Source organism: Penaeus monodon, unplaced genomic scaffold (genome assembly GCF_015228065.2).
Source record: "Penaeus monodon isolate SGIC_2016 unplaced genomic scaffold, NSTDA_Pmon_1 PmonScaffold_8344, whole genome shotgun sequence".
Lineage (NCBI taxonomy): Eukaryota > Metazoa > Arthropoda > Malacostraca > Decapoda > Penaeidae > Penaeus > Penaeus monodon.
Window position 1 is genome coordinate 9,634 of NW_023663598.1, and position 5,127 is coordinate 14,760.

The following is a 5,127-nucleotide window of genomic DNA, read 5'->3' on the forward strand; positions in this document are numbered from 1 at the left end:
TCACATGTCACTTGCAGTAAGGCATCACTTCGACTGGGCCAACAGACCTTGAGGAGGCTGCGCCAGTTAACACACAATCCCACAAACCATTCCGAGCAAAGTTTTTGTTTCAGTGGCCTGCCCAGGTGGTACTTGGAGAAGTGGCGTGGCATGGAGAGTTAAGGCCATTTGTTGACCCCGGAGGGCGATGTCCGGATCTGAAGATACGCACAGCAAGTGGCTGCGAGGGTCAGAAGTGGGCATCATCCATTTGTTACACAGGTTAAACTTATTCTTCTTTACCCTTCAGTTAACTAGAGCAAGTACACTTCATGTAGTGGATCTGCCCTTTTTAAGGAACACCACAATTTTTTTCTTATTTTTTTTTTCAAGGACGCAGTATATGAGTTCTGCCCAACAAGACCTTGTGCCAAGGCATCCGTCAGGTAAGTTTTCCCTACATACTAGACGACATATGATGAGACAGTGAAATGATGGATGAGGATGCCAGTTGATGGGGTGATGGTGACACATGAGATATGACTATGAAAGTAATGGTTATGACGTGATGACAGTAGTGAAATGATGAGGTATGCTAGACACAAGTGCGGGACCTCCAGCAAAAACAGTTTCTACAGCCCCCACGCAGACACAAACACACAACACAGCAGAGCCAACCAACACAACTCAAAAATTCCAGCATGATCACTGCAGACAGATCCCCTGTCAAAAATATTACAGTAACCCTAGTATACAAATGTGCCTATTTCCAAAAATATTCATAGAAGAAAAGGAAAAATCAAAACTTGTTAACTCCTGACATGACCATAACACCCTATGATCCAAGTCATCTAACGACTCTTTTCACTTCCTTTCTTCCTTCATTGTTAGCGACCTAAGCTGGGGTGAGGTGGGGCTCGACTGTTGGCCGTCTAGTGGTGTCTTCATATCTCTGGATTTTTTCACCCTTAATGACAGGGTTGTTCCGCCTGATCTCTTCCCCCCTCCATGTTCACGGTAGTCAAACGTGCAGTGGTGTTCATTACTGTAGCGATGCACTGAGCAGAAAAAGGCCTCCACACCTGCATGTAAAACCTGTCAGAAAGAAATTCACAATCAATATATGATCTTCAAGCTTAAACTATATTATTACCTTCACTTCCATTATGATCCCATAATTTTCACTTCAAACATTATGCTATCAATACTTGCAATTGGGTCCTTGGATGAAGCATGACATGAAAGAGTAAAGTATAATGGCAAAAACTTTTCTCCACTGATTGAAGTCACTTTTAATTTTTTCTAATTAAAATGGTGTATTGTTAAATTAATGATTCAAACTTTAACTGACCACATACATGATGAAATGAATGAAATGAAATTTCCATGGGAAACATTTAAATGGTCTTCAGTTTTTTTTTGAACAAAGAGTACACTGAGGAAACCTTGTAGTATACTCAAAAAAACCTTGTCATGAGAATACAGGATATCTCATTTCAAAGCTTTATACTAAACTACATGTACACATGCATTTTTTCTATCCTACACACACACACACTAATCTGAAATATTTTCTTTCCCCCCAGATGATACAACACCCATAAAGCCATCACTATTTCTCTCATTTTGCTCTATTTTCACGCATAATCAATAGCACTCCCTTATCAAATGGAAAACGTAACAGAGTGCTAGTTTTTTTCCTTTTTTGCCTTCTATCGGCTCTTTGCACCAAATTATATGTTTACAACAAGAAGGACAATCTGTGATTCGGGTCAGAAGTGGAAAAACCCCTTTGACATAATAACCATGACATCGTTTGTCAATAAATATAAGCCAATCAATTTACAGCTAGCATGGTATGCTGTTAAATTTCCATTTCCTGCCAGAAAATTAGAACTCTCATTCAGATGTACAATCTATACCCACGGTATGATTGCATTTCAAATACAAAAAGCTACACAAGTCTCCCTGTAAACTAATGCTCAGACATTCCATATTTTATTTCTGGAACAGGCAATATTTGTCAAGTCACATCCTTGTTTCTAAAATTACACTGTCTGTGCATTTAGTTGTTTGGATCTACATCAGTTCTATTTACTTACATCTACTCACATTACCAAAGTCCATCCGGTCTCCGAAAAATGATCAATTTAAAGGCTTTACCTTCAACTGAGTAACACTTTATAAAATGCTAACAAATGCCCAAACCTTTAATGGACGTCTTCTCCTTTAAATCATTCCATACATTTTCCATTCTTCTTCCCTTTTCAATTCTTCCTTGTTTCTGTTTTTGTTACTTTAATTAGTGCACTGACTAACATGTTTTAAAAAATCTCAAGGCTTGTTTCTGATGCTGGGAGGGATGTAATATACTTTACGGGAATTACAAAAGATTATTATCATTATCATTTTTTATTATTTATTTTTATTTTTTTTTACAATGACTACCTTTGCTTTCTTCTAGCTTAGATGGATCACAAATTATTTTCAAGTAACTTATAACTACAGTCCATTATATTTCCATTTTCCTATTACTGATGGTATTTTCAATCAAAAATTTTTTTGCATTCCCAAATTCTACTTCAACTGTTGAATGCAGTGCCACACCTGCTAAACAGAAAGACAGGAAGGATATCTTCAATGTGACCAGTATATGGTAAGTCTTTTTGAAAATTTCAAATGCCTTTTGAAAGTAATAGCATTCCTGGTTGTCCATTCACCAGGAAACTATTCTCTTTTTAAGAAAGAATTTCCTTCCCTCTGAGCAAATTCTTTGGTACCCACCCACTGGTATGCATCTATGAACAGAGTTCATCGTTACAAAAGGAGAAAAAGTTATAAATGAGAATGTATAATTTTTCAATGCAGAGATGGTACAAATTAGTTTTCATTAAAACTCATAAGCATTCTAGGTAATCCAAATGAAGATTTAACAAAAAAAATGCAAAACTACATCTTCTGCATTATGAAGTTACCCAATTCTCTTTATATCTTTTTCTTGTAGCATCCATTCTCATCTCCACTGCATGTGTCTTCTAACTATTTTACTACACATACTTCTGTCTAATCTACCATTCTAATCTCTCCTCAAGATGCTCTTACCTGTGAGGCCAACCTTCTTCTTGCACATCTGACACTTGTTCTTCTTCTTCTTGGCTCCATCCTTGTCTGGACTGTTGGCATCAATATCTGCTTCTGCACCATCTGCAGCCGATGCTCCTGCATCCTCTGTGGTTTCACCTTTTCTGGGTTCCTGGTACACCTGCCACCTGGAAAAGAACCTGTGCTTTAGCTGAATGTTGCAAACGGGTGGTACACAGTTTAATGAAGATGAAAGATGTACATCCCAACCTTAAAATACGTCTTTATCTACATACATACAAATAGGCAAAGACGTGTGGATGTAAGCAACAAAGCAATATCATACTATGGTATCCTGTTTTGTGAACAACACTGTTTACATGTGTTTAGTAAGAAAGAAAGAAAGAAAGACATAAAGAAAGAAAAGTAAAAAGTAAAAATCCACATTTCTGTACCCACTGCAAAAGAAAACATGATTTTAAATTTCTATCCTCCCTAAAAATAATTTTACATTGTATAAAGTACAAGTGCATAACCAATTATCTATAGAGATTTTAGAGGAAATCTGGGAAATTTAGTTGTGTACTGATCTCTCAGAAAATTCACTGTTAAATAATGTCATTTGCCATTTAACCCTTTTCCCGACGGGTAGTACTCATAGTGGCATGGACTTAGCATGCGTGACCGCTCATGCCCAATATCAGCATCCCTTTCTTTTCTTCGTAATACTAGAGCCTATGTTGTATTTTCAATATTATTATTTTCTAAGGTCTCTATTTCCCATATTTCCTGATAAATCAAGACTGTAGGATATTTTTGTTGTTCTATAGGCTCCATAGTTGATCACTATTCACTCTATTCTTCTTCTTTTAAACGGTAGGTTCATGTCTGAGCCGCCGTGGTCACAGCATGATACTTAATTGTAGTTTTTCATGTTGTGATGCTCTTGGAGTGAGTACGTGGTAGGGTCCCCAGTTCCTTTCCACGGAATTCCACTCTATAGTCTGAATAAAATAAGCAGTGTGTGTATCATGGAGTTGTACCGTAGTTTTTGTTGTATTTTTTTTTTTTTTTGCATTTTTTATTTTCAAGTTATTTTTGAAGATAACTTTAGTTTCAACAGGTCTATATTATCACATCCATATAAATATAATTTTATGTTTAGTGTTTTTGTAAATACATTTTTTTTTTTCTTTTCAAAATACATATCTCTGGCCAATGTAGTCGATTACTGACCTAATTGTTTTTATGCTAACCTCAGAAGCCCAGAAACCCTTTATGAAATGCATAGTATAGGAAAAATGAGAAAAAGTTAAAAACTACTTAACCACATTTTCAGTGGCAAAAAAATAATATTTTGCCATAATTGTTAAAAAAAAAATTATGGCATGGCCATACATACACCATGGCATATACGTACATACCACCCTTCGGGAAAGGGTTAATAATGCCCAATGAATAAGGGTTTTATGAATTTCTTGATAGGATTTAGGCACCATATCTATACTTACTGCTTTTATAAACAATTATTTTGAATTTATGCATTTATCTTTTGAATTCCTAAACAATCTGCAAGATTTCTACTATTGCTCCTGATGATAAAATTATTTACTAACACCGAGTGGTCTGTACTTATAATAAGAAAAAGAAGTACATGTTATTTCTATTTTACTGATCTATTTTTCCTTTATTTTTCTTTCTGGACAACATTCTCAGTACCAGTTTTATTGTTTTATTACTTCATAACTGTTACAATGGGGGAAATATACCCCTGGAATTTATTTCTTAATTGTCATGGTCAACTTTAGGAAATTTTCCCTAAAAATAATATCTTTAGGCTTCCCTGTCATGCACAATAATCAATCATAATGTTTCTAGTTTAACTTGCATAGAATCTAGAAAACTTTGGCCAAAAGTGTGTTATAAACAAAATGTTCCTGTTTCTTTTTCATTACACCTACAAGTGGTAGCATAATACAAAGTGAAATTAACCCACAATCAAACTAATAAAGATATTGTCTTTTTCCTAAAGCAAACTCTGAAGCACTGTAATCCACAAACCTGTTT

At 35.5% G+C, this 5,127-nt stretch overlaps 1 pseudogene; it reads right to left on the reverse strand.

Annotated features, from left to right (window-relative positions):
• Window positions 1–337: 337 nt before the first annotated feature.
• Window positions 338–3,719, reverse strand: LOC119571846 (annotated as a pseudogene).
• Between the last annotated feature and the right edge of the window lie 1,408 nt (window positions 3,720–5,127).